A 19,308-nucleotide genomic window follows, 5' to 3' on the forward strand; every position below is an offset into this window, starting at 1 on the left:
GGGAGTGTTGATGGCGGTGGTTAGTGCTTTAAAAAAAGTGCTAATAGTGGCATAAAGGTAAGAAAGCAGAATGTGATTATAGCAGAACAAGGTAGTATTGTGTGAAAAAACAACATGGAACAAGTAACAGATGGCCCTGTGGGGGATGGGGAGGGGGCAGTGGTGAAGCAAAAAAGGGACAGAAAATGGGATAAAAAGGTGATAAAACCATGGATAAATGAATACAAATAAGTGGATAAAAAATAAAAATGAATGTAAAGAAAGGGGATTAAAAAGGGGGACGATAATGGAGGAGCGAGTTCATGTCTGAAGCTGTTGAACTCAATGTTAAATCCAGGAGGTTGTAAGGTGCCTAATTGGAAGATGAAGTGTTGTCCCTCCAGTTTACATTGAGCTTCACTGGAACATTGCAGAAGGCCAAAGACGGACATGTGGGCACGAGAGCAGGATGGTGTGTTGAAATGGCAAGTGACAGGAAGGTCTGGGTCATGCTTGTGGACAGACTGGATGGGCTCCCCAAAGCGGTCACCCAGTCTGCGTTTGGTCTCTCCAATGTAGAGGAGACCGCATTGGGAGCAGCGAATGCAGTAGACCAAATTGAAGGAAGTGCAAGTGAAGCGCTGCTTCACCTGAAAGGAGTGTTTGGGCCCTTGGACGGTGAGGAGGGAGGAGATAAAGGGGCAAGTGTTGCACCTTCTGTGATTGCATGGGAAGGTGCAGTGGGAAGGGGATGAGGTTTGGGGGTGATGGAGGTGGGGGCGATGGCCATGTTTAAAGCTGTCCAACATGTGAATTATTTCAGGGGGAATACCATGAAAACAAAGGGTAGATTGAAACCAAGTTTGGTCACAGATACATTAAGTCTCACTTATAGCTAGATGCTTGCTCCTTTTCAAACAAAAATATCTGTGCCTCATACGACATAACTTTGGCATTTATGTTAGGTTACTTCTTCAAAAATAATCTTACTGTTTCTGAGGCGAATAACATTTAAGGAGAAGCTAGATCAACACATAAAGGTCCTGTGGCACAGTGGGTAGCGTCCCAGCCTCTGAGCCAGTGTTATGATGTGGCAGGTGATATGTGCCAGGCAGAGCAAATCCACAAGGGAAACTTGGCCATGCTATCACAATGGTTTTGTAGTTTGTATTTATTACGAGAAGACGTGTGTACTGAATACAGAAGGATTGAGTCCACAAACACCTTTAGAGATTTTAAAATTAAATTAAAACATTTATTAACAAAAGAAAAAGAACAAACCAATAAACACACACAAGATTACAGTCACACGGTCATTTAGCCTTAACAGTTTCCAAAATTCTTAACTTAGCAGGCTCCCAACTGCACCCTCCCTTTAAGGCAAAAGTCCAAAATAGATTTTAAATGTAAGTAAGCAATCCAGCAAGGTTACCACAGCATCCACTTGACAGTGGAATTCCAAAGGCTTTTAACACAACTTTAGTTACTGGACACAGCAGACTTCTGCAGAGGTTGCTAGAGGCTGTTCCCCAAGGCTGCTTGACATGGTATACCTTTCAAGATGTTACATGGCTACACCTACAAAGCCTTCCATCCTTCTTTATATACTTCTCTGCCTCTTTAATGTGTAAAATCCCATTGTTTTACATGTCGTCAGAAATCTACTTTTCTCATAATATAAAAATCTTTCATGTTGCCAATCTGATCAGTACCTTTGGGAAAAATAAACATACTGCTTGGCCTTGCTGACCTTGTTAGCTGTAAACATCCTATCATCCCTTTGACAATCAAACACCCCTTCACTTATCTAAAAATGCAAATTTCATTCATACCCTATCTGTCTAACCATCATCCTAGCTTATCCATCCCCATTTCAATAGTCAGCTTTATACCTAAGTCTTTTGATAATTTCAACCTTGCAGTCTATCTGGCTCTTATTCAATTAAATTAGTCACACAGACAGAACCATCCACACCCATGAGCCTACAATAATATTATGAAAAATATTATAGTTTCATGACAGCCAGAAGCTCTGGGTTCAAGGACTTGATGGCCAGGGAAGGTGTGTTCATAATTTGGCCAAACAGGTTGAGTATCAACCTGCAAATCCTTCCAACACACATCAAAGGCTGGCGGTAAGAGCGAGAACCATTCCAGTCAGCCAAGTGGAAAGAAAGTTGCTATCTCCAACATCACTATCCACAGCTCCAGATTACACGTATGTTGCCATAGCAACTTGGACTCCCTGAATGAAGCGTAGCACACACCAGATAAACACATGAGGCAGATAGAATAAAAGGAATAACAATGAAGTAAATAGACGGGGTGAAGACTTGTGTGGAAAATAGATGTCAGAGAGAATAGACATCATTTGGGCCTTTGGCCAAATGGCCTGTTTCAGGGTTTAAAATGTTCTCTGTAATTCATAATTAATTCATCTCCTGGTTATGTCCTGTTGAGGAGAACAGTGTTCATGTACTGCTTGTTTGCTTTACTGTTTCAAAGGGGAGCAGGTCCCAGGAGGTGTGATTTTATAGGAAGGCCTACAGAGAGCACAACGGGCAGGTCCAGCTTCCTGTGTTTACCATGATAAAATTGGTTTGTTATCCTCATGACAAAACTATAGCACAAGATGTACCTGTGTGACAGGGGAGTTTGGCTTGTTTATACTGTGGAGGGACACCAGGTCACTCATAATGCCTTTGCCAAGCTCAGGTAACGCGCTAATGTGCTTCGACAAGATTAATTTCAAGCACAGTGTGCAAACAAGTTAAAAATAACATTGCTATCTGTTGTAAAATTAAAAATAAACAACAGTTTTTCATACACTGATTACTGAACGCACTCGGATAAGACAATCACAGGCAGACCCAGAAAAGCCTGTTATGCTAAGGAAGCTGATTACATACCTTCTTCCGTGCTACTGCCCAGTGTTTGTACCTCCATGAGTGTACTTGTCCTGTTTACACTGCCAGGCAACTCTACAATTGTAATAAAAACAAAAAACTACTGCGGATGCTGGAAATCCAAAACAAAAACAGAATTACCTGGAAAAACTCAGCAGGTCTGGCAGCATCAGTGGAGAAGAAAAGAGTCGACGTTTCAGGTCCACACGACATTTCAACAGAACAATTGTTTCTATTTCAATTATTTATTTCATTTCTGTTTGTAGATTCCACGTTTACAATGTGTTACATTGAATTTACAGCACAGAACAGGCCATTCTGCCCAACAGGTTTGTACCAGTATTTACGCTCTGCACAAGTCTTCCCCCCACTCTATTTATTTCATCTCACCCTATCATCATATCCTTCTATTCCTTTCCCCCCTCATGTGCTTATCGAACTTCCACTTAACACTATTCATCTCAACCACTCCCTGTGGCAGGGAGTTCCACATTCTCACCACTTTCTGGGTGAAGAAATGTCTCCTGAATTCTTTGGTTAGATTTATCAGTGACACTCATATTTATAGCCATTAGTTTTGGACTCCTCCACAAAAGTGGGAACATCCTTTGTGTCAACCCTATTGAACCCCCTTCAAAATTTTTCACAACATCTATCAGGTCACCCCCCCCCCAGTCTTCTCTTCAAGAAAAGCACCTAGCCTGGTCAGTTTTTCCTGATAGTTAGAACATCTCCATTCTGGTATCATCCTTGTAAATCCTCTTTGCACTTCTCCAGTGCTTCTATATCAGTTTTTATAATACGGAGCAATGGTCGTTCTAAACTGCACTTTGAAGGTGCTATGTAAATTCAAGTTGTTGTTGTAGCACAGCAGTTGATATTAAGAACACCAGAGGAAGTAATGGGTAAATGCATCATGTGGTTTGGAACTGAGCCAAACAGAAGTTCTCCGCTCCAATATGTGATGACCTCGCCACATGTCTGCCTACACAGGAGCAGCTGTTGCAGCTCAAAACAATTCACTGGCTGCAAAACGCATTGGAGATATTCCTGCAAGACATAAATCCTACTCTTTAATGCTTTACATATCTGACAGAATGGGGTAATTACGGGCTTTGCTGAATTTGGCTTCAGTGTCTCTGGACTTGGAAGAGGAAGTCAGCCAGGGAAGCTGCTTTATCGCCCGGGAGCTCGCTCTTGTTAGGCTATAAAAAAGGAAGAAAGAAAGACTTGCATTTATGTAGCACCTTTCATTACCTTGGGCCTTTCAAAGTACTTGACAGCCAAATAAATAATTTTTGATGTGTAGTCACTGTTATAATGTAGGAAATGTGGCAGCTAAGTTGTGCACAGCAAGCTGCCACAAACAACAATGTGATAATGACCAGATAAACTTTTTTTGTGATTGAGGGATTAATATTGAGCCCAGGATACTGGAGATAACTCACCTGCTCTTCTTCAAATCAGTGCCATGGGATCTTTTACATCAAACCGAGCAGGCAGGTGGGATCTCGATGTAATGTCTGATCAGAAAGATGGCACTTCCAACATTGCAGCACTCCCTCAGTATTGTGGTAATGTCTTGGTAGTTACATTTTTAAAGTTTGCCAATTCCTTTGTTAAGGTTAAGAGAAACAAGTGATGGGTATAAATTGTCTTTAGCAAGTATTAATAGGGGATAGCTGGGACACTGGGTTGAGTGGGAGGAGAGCTGATGACCCTGAACATGTCAAAGAGAGGGAGAGGGAGACGAAGTTGCAGACTTCAACCCATTGGGTGAGTTGAGAAAACCTTTTTCAACTTAAATGCAGCTTCAGAACAGCGTTTTTTTGTCTTTACAGAAAAGTCCAGGAACATCCTGAATCCACCAAAAGGCCTTCCAGCTGCCCCTGAAGCCTCTCTGCTGTGAGAGGGTGAGGAAGATATAAAAACAGCACAAAGGACTTACTTACATCCAAAGGTGGGTGCTGTGTTTGCGATTGTGCCTGTGGACTATTGTTTTTGGCAAGGAGATGAAGAGAGAGACTACCTCAGTGAGCTGAGAATGTACGTGCATTGCAGAGGGACTTAATCATAACTCAGTAAGAGCCCTGCACAATTATCTCATTGTTGCTATTGGCAAGGGGAGGAAGACAGAGACTACTTCAATGAGCTGAGGGCGTGTGCATTGCAAAGAGACCTGATTAAAGCTCATTAAGAGCCCTGCACATTCCCCTCTTTGCCAGTCCAAACATGGAGCGGGCGATTCCAGCGAGTGGGACTGGGAAAGTATTCCGAATGTTGCTGCTCAAACAGTGAATTGTTGAATGACATCAACTTGTTATTTACCAAATACAAAAATTCCAATCATTTCCTGGCCTGAGTCAGGCTGGACCTGCCTAGGTGAAGATCCAACATAACTCTTCGATACCATCACCAGAGGATTGTGCCTGGGTGGCTTCAGCTGACCCAGGTGAAGATACCCTCCCTCCCCTTGACCCTGGAAAAGAACATTGCATGAGTGAGTGTAAAGCACCCATCAAGCTTGTGTGAGCTTCCTCCCTCCCTCCCCTCCTGATTGGCCTTCACCCTTTCTCCCTCTCCCTCTTCTGGTGGGGAGGCTTCATTCACCTATCTTTAGTCTCCTCACCTAAAACATTTCAACTAAAACCAAGGGGCTGGGCGTAGCTCTTGGTGCAATGGTGACACCATCTTCGTCTGTGGTGGGGTCCCTCCAGGTCTGAAGCAGGGGTGGCTGCTTCCTCAGTCCCTGCTGCTCCTGGGGCCCCATTGCCTTTCAAACATCTGAGCAAGAACCTCTGGGTGAAGAGGTACACCCACCCCAACATGACCATTGAGGAGTACGTGAAAGCCATGACTGGGGTTGTTGGCCCCTCGGCCATCATTGTCGCATGTACGGTAAGGTAGTCTTTGCCCTGATGACTGAGTGGACGGTGCACCTGGCCCTGGCCAAAGGGCTCATCGTGGGTGGGATATTCCTCTCGGTAGACCTCCTTGAGACTACCGTGCAGAGAGTTGTCCTTCCGAGTGTCTCGCCCTTCATACCTGGTGAGCTCCTCCTCCCCTCACTTACATTGCCTTGGGGGAGGACAGGATGTACCGATCCCGCTCGACCTTAAGGAGGTCAGCCAGGTCCCTCCAGTGCCAGGCATTTATAAACCTGGCCTGGGAGGAGGTACTGTAGGGGGGAAGGCGGGGTGTCCTTGTAGAGCACAAGGGGACCGGATACAAGATCTTCTGGTTGGCAGACAGTGTGCGGTGCCACATCTGTAAGGAGGTGGGGCATGTACAGAAGCATTACCCGCCCCTCCCTCCCCAAGACTGCCAAAACCATCTGCTTAAGAATTGGCTCTTGATCTCCCTCCTCAGCATGGGGTATAAAATCTTCGCCAGGGCAATGGCTTCACGCCTTGGCCCCGTGCTGGACCACCTGATCCACCCTGACCAGTCCTACACCGTCCCAGGCCGGACCATTTACAATAACATCCATCTCGCCTGGGACCTGATCCACCATTCCCTGAGGGGCTGGCCTGTCAAGCATCTTCCTCTCCCTAGCCCAGGAGAAGGCGTTCGACAGGGTGGATCACGAATATCTATCTGGGACTCTGCTAGCTTTCGGGGTCGGGACACATTTCGTCGCCCGGATCCGACTTCTGTACGCCGCCTCAGTGTGTCTGATTAAGGTTAACGGGTCCCTGATGGCGTTCCTTCGTTTTGGGGGAGGAGTGTATCAGGGTTGCCCCATGTCCGGCCAGCTATATTCTATTTGCGTGGAGCCTTTCCTGTGCCTCTTGCAGAGGTGGTTGTCAGGATTGGCTCTGCGTAGGCCTATGCTGATGGCGTGCTCCTCATGTTCACAGACCCAGCAGACCCACGGAGGATGTGGGAGTGCCAGAAAATCTACCCTAAATTGTCCTCCGCCAGGATCAACTGTTCTGGACTCTAGTTGGTCAGTGGCAGCTGAACCCGCTACCGGAGGAATTCGGGCCTTTCGCCTAGAATACCACCAGTCTCCTCTACCTGGGAGTCCATCTTAGTCCTGCTGAGGAATCCTGGCCAGCCAACTGGCAAGAGCTGGAGGTCAAAGTCACCAGTCGCCCTGGGCGCTGGACAGGACTGCTCCAAGTGCTGTCCTACAAGGGTCGAGTGATGGTCATAAACCAGCTGATTGTCGTAATGCTGTGGTACCAGCTGGTCACTTTGATCCCTCTCTTTTGTCACAAAAATACAGAAGAGGCTTAATGACTTCTTCTGGGACAAAAGGACGCACAGGGTCGTGGCTGAAGTTCTGTATCTCCTGCTTAGGGAGGGCGGGCAGTCACTTGTGTGCCTTCACATCCAAGCGGCGGGTTTCTGTCTCCAGACCCAGTAACGATACCTCTATGTCAAGCTCCTTCCTTAGTGGTGTGCCCTGGTGACATACTTCTTCCTCCAGGTGCACGGCCTCAACTATGACCTGCAGCTCCTGTTTATAGACCTGGGAGAGGTCTCCATGCCTCGCTGAAGGAGTTGCCTGTCTTCTTTAGGGAACTGATTACGGTTTGTGTGGTAAAGTGGAGTGCTATGTACCTTTAAGAGGATGGAGTTAGTTGATCATGTGACTGTATTGACCAATTGCTACATAGCGCGGGCTTCTTGGGTAACTGGAGGTGATTGAAGAAGCACACATTGTGTCAGTGCTCTGTTCTTAGTTCCAATAAACCAACAGTGTTTGTTCAGTTAATTGGTCTCTCTGCTTATATCATTTCAAGCACCAACTAATGTGTTAATAGCAAGGGTGCAGCTAGCGTTCGCCAGACAAAACGAACCTAATAACCAAAAACATAAAAGTCTGGAACATGGTTGCCTAGGCCAGAGTTCTCTCCCATCAGGAGTAGCGGCTATCGTCGGAGTCGCTGCTCAGGAATCCACACCTCATTCAATATGAATTTCGATGGCTGGCGGAAGAGAGGGCTGGATGACGCTGCAGGAACTTTCCAGATGTGCGTCTGCTCTGAAGAAGAGTCATACGGACTCGAAACGTTAACTTTTTTTTTCCCTCCACAGATGCTGTTAGACCTGCTGAGCTTTTCCAGCATTTTCTGTTTTGCGTCTGTCAATGTCCAGCTCGCGGCCAAAGCCAACCACAGCCTGAAAACGGTGGTGCTCGAACCCGAACGTACTCGTGGCGCTGAGGCGACTCAAGTGTGCGGTGGACTGCCGTCTGAGCTGACCCCATTTCGGACCAAATTTCATATTGGTCCTGCGTCCGACACCTCCCTCAGGAGCTGCAGCCCCGCAATTTTAGCCGCCTCACGGAAATTCCCTCTGTGCCTTTCCGCTCGGCGCGGAGGGGTTTCCCGTGGGGCCTGCTGCTGCTGCTGCACACCCTCCATTTCCTCGCCTCCCTCCACCATCAGGACATGCCGGGGCATGCTACTCTACCATCCGGCGGTGAGGGAGGTCCCTAGCGGAGGGCTCGCTACATGGGAGTCCCCCCCCTTTCTCCATCGGGGTCCTGGTGTGGAGGGTGTTACGTGCAGCAGTGCCGTGCAATCGTAGGTTAAGCTGGCTCGCGGACTCCCGGGCCGGGTGGGTTTTCTGCGGCCAAGGGGAGTCCGTGTTCCACGTGTATGCAGACTGACCGACGCCACAGTCCCACTTTCATTTTTTTTTTGAAGGGTCTGCTCCTCAATTTTTGGTTGCGCTTCAGCCCCACGTTCCTGATCTTTAGTCACCCGGTGTGGCAGGGGGGTGGGGGGTAGGGAGGGTGGAGGACCTGCTCGTATGCCTGCTCCTGGGCCTGGCCAAGGTGACCATCAACACGTCCAGGCAGTGGGTGGTCGAGGGGGTCATCCAACCTGACTGTCTCCCCCTCTACTGTGTTCATAGCTGGGTGGCCCTAGAGAGGGAGCATGTGGTGCCCATCAGTATGCTCGAGGCCTTCTGCGATTGGTGGACACCGGGAGGGCTGGGCGTTCATCATCACCCCCTGAAAGGACGTTTTGATTTCATTTTGTAAGTTTCCTTTCACGTTTTTGTTTTAGTTACAGTTCCCCACCAGTTTATTTAGTTTAATTTATTGATGTTGTTTCTTAAAAAAAGTCCATAAATAGGGGATAGCTGGGACACTGGGTTGGTTGGGAGGAAAGCTCCAAGACTGAACATGTCAATAAACTCTCTCAATAAAGAATATCTCTGTCTTGGTTTCGGCTTCACCAATCAGCTTGGGTCCTGTTAACATACTGTGCTGGAGCGTCAGTCTTGATTTTTGTGCTCATGTTCTGGGGAGGGGGGTCTTGAACCCAGCACTGTGCAACCTAGAGGTGAGACTGCTACCAACCAAGCCACAGATAATGTAGGAAGCTATTGAACTCGGTTGTGATTCCACAAATTAATTTCTGGACAGGAGGTGTGGCCACCTACATGAGACATTTAAGGTTTGACCAAGACATATTGTATGTTTTTAGAGTCCCTTTCACAGCCTCAGGACATCCCCAAGTGCTTAGCAGTCAATAGAGTAATTTTTGGAGTGTAGTCACTGTTGTATTGTCAGAAACACGGCAGCCAATGTGTGCACAGCAAGCTCCCATAAACACCAATGAGATAATGACCAGATGAACAGTTTTTGCGATGTTGATTGAGAGATTAATATTGGCCATGGCCACCCAGGCTTTTGTTCAAAATAATTGCCATGGAAACTTTGACATGCACTCATGCACTTAAGAGAGTAAACAGGGGCCTCAGTTTAACATCTCATCTAAAAGATGGCACCCCCAACAGTGAAGCCCCACCTCAGTACTGCATTGGGAGCGTCAGCCCGGGTATTGTGCTTAAGCCTCTGGAGTGGGACTTGAACCCACAACTGTTGGACCCAGGGATAAGAGAGCGATACCCCAATGAGCCACCACTTCTTCCTAATGGGCTATGGAATGGAAGCATACTCTGGCATGAGTCAAGTAAGGGCAAAACAAGAGCAGACCTTAGGTGGCTCCCTGCTTCCCGGGGAACAGGATCTGCTGTCTTGTACAGTGGAAGCTGATTCACTGAGTATTTTCAATACAGAGCTGGACCTCTTCTTAGCTGGGGTGCGATGGATCATTACATATCAGAGGTAGGTACCGTGTCATACAAGTCAGGGTTGGTGAGATCTCCTGGACTAGTTTGGATCACTGATAAAGGGACAGAGAAGAATTTTCCAGATTTCCCTCCCCGCTGCAAATTAGTTTAGCTTTTTTTCACCCCCCAGGTTTTTTACCTCTCCCAGGAGATTATATCGCACTGAGAGGGTGGCAGGGATGGTGGGGAGACTCTGTATGGTGAGGTAGAGCCATCACAATTATATGGACTGACTGGATGGACTGTTCCTTTTTTCTTGTCTGATGATTTTTTATTATTTGTTCATGGGATGTGGGTGTTGCTGGCTAGGCTAGCATTTATTGTCCACCCCTCATTGCCCTTGAGAAGGGGGTGATGAACCATCTTCTTCAACCACTGCTGTACATTTGGTGTAGCTGCACCCACAGAGCTGTTAGGGAGGGAGTTCCAAGATTTTGACCCAGGAAGAAACAGCCCAAATCTTTCTTCATCTATTTTTTTCCAACTGAATGCATGGGAAAGCCGGCAAGTGAATGCCCTGGTTGATTCCCCCCTCCTTCCCCACCTATTTCAAGAATATAGAGAGCATGGGGTACCCCGAACAAAGCACAGGCCAGAAATCAAACCTAGGCTGCTTTAAGCGACATCATTTAAGAAAGAGAGAGAAAGAAAGAGAAAGAGAGGGGGTGAGAGAGAGAGAGAGAGAGAGAAAGAGAGAGGGACAGCCTGTAGAGAGAGAGAGAGGGACAGTCAATCTGTAGAGAGAGAGAGGGATAGTCTGTAGAGAGAGAGAGAGAGGGACAATCTGTAGAGAGAGAGAGAGAGAGGGACAATCTGTAGAGAGAGGGGCAATCTGTAGAGCGAGAGCGAGAGACAATCTGTAGAGAGAGATCGAGAGGGAGGGACAATCTGTAGAGAGTGAGAGGGAGGGACAATCTGTAGAAAGAGAGAGAGGGACAGTCTAGAGAGAGAGACACACAGTCTGTAGAGAGAAAGACAGTCTGTAGAGAGAGAGAGACAGGGAGGGACAGTCTGTAGAGAGAGAGAAACAGTGTGGGGAGAGAGACACACACACACAGTCTGTAGAGTAAGAGAGAGAAACACACACAGTCTGTAGAGAGATACATACACACACATTCTGTAAAGAGAGAGAGACACAGTCTTTATAGAGAGAGAGAGAGACACACAGTCTGTATAGAGAGAAAGAGAGAGACACACACACAGTCTGTAGAGAGAGAGAGATTGAGTGGGACAGTCTGTAAGAGAGGATGAGTGTTGGACAGTCTAAGAGAGAGAGAGGAATAATCTGTAGAGACAAAGAGAGAGAGAGAGAAAGGGACAGTCTGTAGAGAGAGACTACAGAGGGAGAGAGAGACAGAGACAGAGTGGGGCAGTCTGGAGAGAGAGACAGAGTGGGGCAGCCTGGATAGAGAGAGACAGATAGTGGGGCAGTCTGGAGAGTGAAAGAAAGTGTTACATTCTGTAGAGTGAGACTAGGGGAGTGAGAGACTAGGGGAGAGGGACAGTCTGGAGAGAGAGCTAGAGACAGACTAGAGAGAGAGAGTGAGAGACCGACTAGAGAGGGAGAGAGAGAGAGAGTGACAGACTAGCGAGAGAGAGAGAGAGTGACAGACTAGAGAGAGGGAGAGAGAGTGGCAGACTAGAGAGAGGGAGAGTGGCAGACTAGAGAGAGAGGGTGACAGACGAGAGAGAGAGAGGGTGACAGACGAGGGAGAGAGTGACAGACGAGGGAGAGAGAGAGAGAGAGACAAGAGAGAGAGAGGCTAGACAGAGAGGCTAGAGAGGGAGACAGAGACAGACTAGAGAGACAGAGAGAGAGGGAGGCAGACTAGCGAGAGAGAAAGACAAAAGAAAGATGAGAGGAAGAAGAGGCGAGAGTGAGGGGAGTGAGAGAGGGACGAGCGAGATAGAGGGACGAGTGAGTCACAAGGGAGAGACAGGGATGAGAGCGAGACGACAGAGGGGGACGAGGGAGAGAGAGACGAGTGAGATATGAGGGAGAGAGAGGGGGACGAGTGAGACATAAGGGAGAGAGAGAGACAGACAAAGAGAGAGAGTGTGAGTGGAACAGTCTGTAGAGAGAGAGAGAGAGAGAGTGGGACAGACTGGAGAGAGAGTGGGACAGTCTGGCCAGAGTAGGTAAGTTGGAGCAGTTAAAGAAAATGCAGGATGAAGGAATTTTAAAACCATATGATAATGAATCCTGATTATAGTTATCTGGACACGAAAATTGTTATCACATCCTCAGCTATGTCCCAATTAGTTTAATCAATTGTTGAATAATGAATTTTTATTTGTCTTACTCGAGGGGTTTATATGTCTGATTATTGGTGTCATTGTGGCCTCAGAACTACACATTCAGGAAAGAGGAAACTTACACCTGTTGGATGAATATTATTGGGTTAATTTTAATTCTGCTTTTGTCACCAGTTTGGCTAAATTTTGCTAAAAGGAACATTAATAGTTTTTAATGTCAGATTTCCAGCAACTGCAGGATTTATTTTTATTATATTCATTGGTTTTAGTTTGTTTGAATTGGCCCAAACATACAAGAACATAAGAAATAGGAGCTGGAGTAGGCCATTCAGCCCTTCAAGCCTGCTGTACCATTCAACAAGATCATGGCTGATCTCCTGCCTCAACTCCACCTTCCTGTACTTATCCCCATACCCCTTAATTCCCTCAACACTCAAAAATCTCTTGATCGCTGCCTTGAATACATTCAACGACTGGGCATCTACAGTTCTGGGGTAGAGAATTCCAAAGACCCAAAAATCCCGAATGAAGACATTTCTCTTCAGTGCAGCCCAAAATGGCCGACCCCTTATTCTGAGACTGTGACCCTGTGTTCTAGATTCCCCAGACAGGAGGAAACCATCTCTCGGCATCTACCCTGTCAAACCCCTTAAGAGTTTTATCAGTAAAATAAATGACACAGGAACACCGGGGTGCCTGCTTTGTCAGTACAGGCTTGTCTGTGACAGGTTCAATATCAGCCCCCTTTGAGATCATTTCTGCTTGACAAAAATAAATATTTTATGTCCTTTTTTTTAAAAAAAAACTTTCAGCCAGCTCTTTCTAATGTCCTGGCTTGGCATGTACATGGAATGTGAAGAATCTGCTGAGATATTCAAGGTCAGTCAATCTCTGACACTCGATGGGATTTTTTTTTGAAGGTAGGATGAGATGAAGAGGAGGCTGATGTGCAGCACAAATGCTAGTATAGCCCAGTTGGGCCGAACGGCCCGTTTCTACACTGCAAAATCTCCTGCAATTGTATTGAGGCACCACAGAGTGGAACATGCGGTATGGAGAGAAGTTGAATTTCATGGCACTTTCTGTAATTTTCAACCCTAAATGTACTTTGATGAATTTTATGAATAAAGTATATTTTTGGAGGCAAAACAATTCCCTGCAATATTGGGAGACGATGGGTAGTTTAAAAGTAATTGCGGATTACATAAAGGGAAGCTCTGAAAGAGGGCAGGATCGATTGAATGACAAAAGAGATGATGGTGCATGGTTGAATCCTTATTCCCCGAAGGCGTTTGTTCATCTGCAGGATGTTATTTTTGTGTGGAGTGTAGAGATTTTAGGTGTGCAAAGAAGATTCAACATTTTTTTTAAAAAAAGCTTCAGATGCGGGAAATTTGCCGCACCCTCCTGCCCTTGTTACGTCTGTGTATAGACACAGTCTGTGAATACTGCAGCTGCTATGTGTGTGTGAGAGAGAGAGAGACTCCGCCTTGTTAAACCTCCCTGCTGCAAGGCGGTTGCTTTCCTCTTTTTCAATTTACTCTAATCTAGTCAGCACAAAGAGAAGGATCATTCTCATGATCATCTGCTGCCCTCTCAGCCTCAGCCCTGGTTGTAGCCTTGTGTGTGGCTCTCTCCTGTCTGTGTGCCCTTCCTCCCTTTAAATCTCTCCCTCTTTAAACCAACCCCCTCTGTTTCCCCCTCCTTCCTCTCTCTCTCTCTGCTTCTGGTCCTGCCTGGCACTGCCGGCATGTTTTATGAATGAACATTGGACCTTCGGGGGAGAGAGGGAGAGACTCACGGCTGCAGGATTTAAAGTCAGCACCGGGACACTGCGGGAACAGCGAGGAACGGGAGCAATTATTTTTTTTTTGAAAGAGAACAAGAGAGGGAGAGTGAGAGAGAAACCTGAGCTGGTGCCTCTTTACCTGGCTGTGGTGTAACCTGAGGGGAGTGCCTGCAAGGTAAGCAGAGAGAGAGAGAGAGAAAAACATGGCTATGCAGTGTAACCAGAGACTTAAATACCTCACCTGTCCTTCAGTTACATTCCACTTGAGGTGTTTCCTTTATAAATGTATGAAAAAATGTTGTTCAAAGGCATCGCTGGCTGTAAAAATATTGTGGGCGCAATAACGCAAATTAATGTTTTCCCCTCGCCCTTGTTGCACTTTGATCAGAATAACAGCGTTTAAAAAAAACATGATGGTGTAAAGGAGGGCAAAAAAAACACCTGCTGAAAACCGGCCCCTTATTTCGGCCTTTTTGGAATAAGGGATTGTCTCGAAAAAACACCCTGAACCCAAAAGGCGAAATGGGCACCAGCTCTCAAAAACCACACTTTTTTTTTAATGAAAAGGGGCAAACCCTCTTTTATTTGATTCTAAGTACACTAAAGCCGTTGTTTTTGTCTGTTTACTAATCTGTTCTACCTGTTCTTTCTCTGAACGGTGAATATTTTCTTTTAAAACTTGTTTTTTCAAAAAATTATTTGACCGTGTTTCCTAAAGCCTGCCGTCTCCACAATCCGGTGGAGTTGTGGCACCTGCATGTGTTGTTTTGGTTGTTTTGATTCAACAGGTAGGAATCGATGGAAAAGCATCTGAGATCACATTCCTCTGTTGGTTGAGAGAGTTTCTTCAATGTTGTAGCTAAACCCTCACAGGCTGGGGGTGTCCCCTCCCTATCCCAGTAACCTGCTCCAGATCTGCACCCTCCTAAATCTTGGTCTCCCTTCAATTCTGACCTTTTGTGCACCCCTCCCCCCACCCCCTGCCAAGTCCTTTCACTCCATCCTTGGAGGTCGTGCCTTCAACTGCTAAGGCCCTCAGCTGTGGAATTCCCTTCCGAAACTTCCCTGCCTCTTAAGACGCTTCTTTAAAACCTGCCTCTTGGATCAAGCTTTTGGTTGTCTGTCCTAATGTCTCCTTCAATAGTTCAGTGTTGTATTTTGTCTGATAATGCTCCTGTGAAGCATCTAGGGACGTTCACTGTGCTAAAGGCGCTATATGGATGCAGGTTGTTGCCTGTGCTGTATTTTCTGGTCTGGCACGGGTTTCTGGTGGAGATGCCACATTCCTGGATTCAGGAGATTAGAAATCACCACCGTTTACAGTCCTGATTACTAACCACACACTCGCGCAGGAATTGTGTGGATGAGGATGGCGTGGGGCTCTGCTGTGACGTAGCCACAGTTGCATCGCTGGTAGACATGTGCTAAAGCCTGTGCTGAGGCTGAGACCCGAGGTATGGAGTGTGATCTGTCTCCCTCTGTGGAGCTGAACTCCAATAAAGGGTCAAAGAGCGAAGAACACTGACCAGACAACATTGATAAAAGTGAGTGGGTGCTATATATTTGATCACAAGCGAATTAACCCAATTGTCTCCTCTCTTTATACTAGTGGGAGAGTTCCCCACAGTATTCAGAACAAAAAGCCAATGCATGTTCTTGGTTGTAAAGCTGTCTAAATCTGTGTTGGGAAAACCATCTGAAATACAATTGCAGAAGTCCCTGCAGTATTAACCCCTGAATGTCCATTACTATAAGTCTTATGTCCCGCCTTCTTTACTTTCATTTTGGGGAATGTTAATACAAAATATGTTTCTGATTTTAATTTGGATGCAATGGAAGCAACAATGGTCCTTCTCCCTGGAGGGTACCTCCCCTCACACCAGCCCCTGCCCCCCCCCCAATTTTCTCCCATCCCCCTCCCTACTCCCTCTGAAGCTATGCCTCATGGCACTCTTGCCTTTGAGTCAGAAGGTTGTGGGTTCAAATCCCACTCCAGAGACTTGAACACAAAATCCTAGGGAGTGTTGCACTATTGGAGGCACCGTCTTTCAGATGAGATGTTAAACCGAGGCCTCCATTTGATGTCCCAGGAGGATGCAAAAGATCCCAAGGCCACCATTCTGAATAAGAGCAGGGGAGTTCTCCTCCGTGTCCTGTTCAATATTTATCCCACAATCAACATCGCTAAATCAAATTATCCGGTCATTATCTCATTGCAGATGTGGGAGCTTGCTGTGAGCAAATTGGTTGCGAACTTCCTACATTACAATAGTGCCAGCAAAGTATCTTTTTGAAGTGTAGTCACTGTTGTAACATAAGAAGCACAACAGCCAATTTGTGGACAGCAAGCTCCCACAAACAATGTAATGTGTATTGGGGATGAATATCAGCCAGGACACCAAGGAGAACTTCACCTGAGTTCCCCTCAAGCCAGTCTCTAAATTGAGAACACTTTGCTCCATCCATGGACAGATGCTTTCAGACACTACTGAGTTTGTGAGCAGTGGGCAGGGCCGGCTGGAACTTTGAATCCCGTCATGTCTCCCCACTCCTCCCCATGGTGTGATGTTGGCACGCTGAAGCAGGCCACTCCATTTACAAGGATAATCAGGAAACTCTTGAGCACAGGCAGCACACCCGGAGACTTCAGAGAACTTGGGTCTTCACTGCTATTGGGTGAATGCAGGTTGCTCAGTCTAGTTTTGTAAGTGCTATTTAATTGTGATTTTTCTCTTATTGCTTGTATTGGGAAATAACAGCCCTACCAATAAGCATATTTAACAAACTGGGAGGGGAATTAATATACACAGCATTCAAACCATTTTATCACATTCTTTTCAATTTTATGCTTTGACCAATTTTGTGTATATCAATTTGACAAATATTGTTAGGGAAGGGAACACTGTGTGTATGATTACCAGCTTCATTCCGATTCTAGAGAATCTGATGACCGTGAGGAGTAGTGTTTCTTTTTAGCATCATACTTATGCAAAAAGAGAGACTTGTATTTATACAGCGCCTTTCAAAACCTTTGGCTGTAAAGCACTTTGGAGCATCTTATGAAGTACTTTTTGAAGTGCAGTCATTGTTGTAAAGTAGAATACACCACAGCCAATTTGCAGACAAGATCTCACAAACACCAATGTGATGATGATGTGATAATCCGCCTCATGTGATGTTGGTTGAGGATTAATATTGGCCAGGACACTTTGGGAGAATTTCCTGCTCTTCTTCAAAATAGCGGCTCACACAAGAGGGCAGTTGGGGTGGTGGCCTCTGTTTAATGTCTCATCTGAAAGATGGTGCCTCTGGCAATGCAGTGCTCCCTCAGTACTGCTCCCAGTGTGCCAGCTTAGATTACGTACTCCAATCCTTGGAGTGGGACTTGGTCAAGTGACCTTCGAGCTCACAGGTCAGTAGAGAGTCGGAGTTGGATACTTCCAGTCATTAGACTTGGCTTGATTTAAACATAGGCTCCAGAGGTGAAGCCATAACACCACCCAATTCCTCTCTCCCCTCTGATACTATGAAAGGCATACTGCAATGTCATGCGTTGTTTAACTTGGCTTTTAAAAAAATAACCTAGGGTTTTAAAATTGCACTGTGCCGATATATTCTCCGCTCTGGGGGTTAACCGCCCACAGCTAGCAGTCAGGTCTGCAGAGGAGACTGTGCTTGGCTATTTCAGGAACCGAGGCTGTTGCAAAACTCTCAAAGGATGCAGCAATGCTTCTAATCAGTTGTCTGTCCTGTCGGTCAAGGATAATTATCATATTTTACTTAATGCACACGACTGAAGCTATTATGCTAAAAGCCATTTAGATGCTTTTGAACTGTTAATATATGGATGAGACAAGTGGGCAAAATAATAAGATGGAAAGTTTGCCTCATGTCTGGGTCTGCTGTAGACTAATTGCTAGAAACGAATTACTATGATTAGTCAGCAAAAACCATTATCGTCGTATCATGTGATGACCAGGATGATAGAAGATGAACAAGCTGGGTCTTGATCCTTTATCTTTCAACAGTGTCTATGGATAGGAGTCTGCACTCAGACAGTAAAATGTCCTGTAACATCACTCAATTGGCAAAGTGAATCTTAAGGATCTAGACGGGCAGAAGTGCAAGATTATGTTGCAATCCATAAAATCCAATTGTACACTTTTAAAATTTCTAATATAACTCAATCAAAGCAGTTGATGTCTTGGGGTGCCTGCCTCCTGTTTCTCAGCCAGTTTATTTTGGGAGCTATTGTATGTTGTCCATGTGACAGGTCCAGAGAGTTCCTTCTGCATTTGTGCAGAGATTTTTTAAAAAAATTCGCTCTGGGGTGTGAGCATCACTGGGCAAGAACAGCATTTATTTACTAAGATAAAAGCAAAAAACTGCAGATGCTGGAAATCCAAAACAAAAACAAAAATACCTGGAAAAACTCAGCAGGTCTGGCAGCATCTGCGGAGAGGAACACAGTTAACGTTTCGAGTCCGTATGGCTCAGAGTCATACGGACTCGAAACGTTAACTGTGTTCCTCTCCGCAGATGCTGCCAGACCTGCTGAGTTTTTCCAGGTATTTTTATTTTTGTTTTGAACAGCATTTATTGTCCATTTCTGCCTGCCCTTGAGAAGATGGTGGTGTGCTGCTTTCTTGGACTGCTGCAGTCTGTGTGATGTGAGGGGGAGGGAGTTCTAGGATTTTGACCCGACGATAGTGAAGGAATGGCGATTATAATTCTAAATCCAGATATGCCCAGAATCATGTGGTTTAAAAGACACTGCAATTTTGGGTGAAAATGAGTTACTGGTATGTGAAAGAAAAAGAAAAACTTGCATTTTCATTGGGTTTTTCGTGACCTCGTGATGTCCCGAAGTTGTAGCCAATGACGTACTTTTTAAAGTGTAGCTACTGTTGTAATGTAGGAAACAGAGCAGCCAATTTGTGCACAACACGATCCCGTCAATAGCAATGTTATAATGACCAGATAATTTGTTTGTGATGTTGGTTGAGGGATAGATATTGACCAGGTCACCAGGGGAGATATCTTGCTCTTCTTTGAAGTAGTGGCGATGGGATCTTTTACATCCACCCAGGAAGGCATATGAGGCCACAGTTTAATGTCTCACCTTAAAGATGACATCTCCAACAATGCAGCACTCCCTCCATATGGATCTAGGGAGGGCAGACTAGGTTATGTGCTCATGTATCTCACGTGAGGCTTGAACTGATGACTTTCGCACTCAGAGTCAAGCACATTACCACCTGAGCAGCAGCTGACATTGTA

At 45.9% G+C, this 19,308-nt stretch overlaps 1 protein-coding gene across 2 annotated transcripts in view; it reads left to right on the forward strand.

Moving 5' to 3' along the window:
• Window positions 1–13,742: 13,742 nt before the first annotated feature.
• Window positions 13,743–19,308, forward strand: part of LOC144667940 (coronin-2A-like) — a 164,832-nt gene continuing 159,266 nt past the window's right edge. For both annotated transcript variants that reach the window (XM_078529568.1, XM_078529587.1), the window contains exon 1: window positions 13,743–14,203. The gene's annotated coding sequence lies outside the window, so the exon portion shown is untranslated. The remainder of the gene's footprint in view (window positions 14,204–19,308) is intronic.

This window comes from Cetorhinus maximus, chromosome 2 (assembly GCF_964194155.1).
Source record: "Cetorhinus maximus chromosome 2, sCetMax3.hap1.1, whole genome shotgun sequence".
NCBI lineage: Eukaryota > Metazoa > Chordata > Chondrichthyes > Lamniformes > Cetorhinidae > Cetorhinus > Cetorhinus maximus.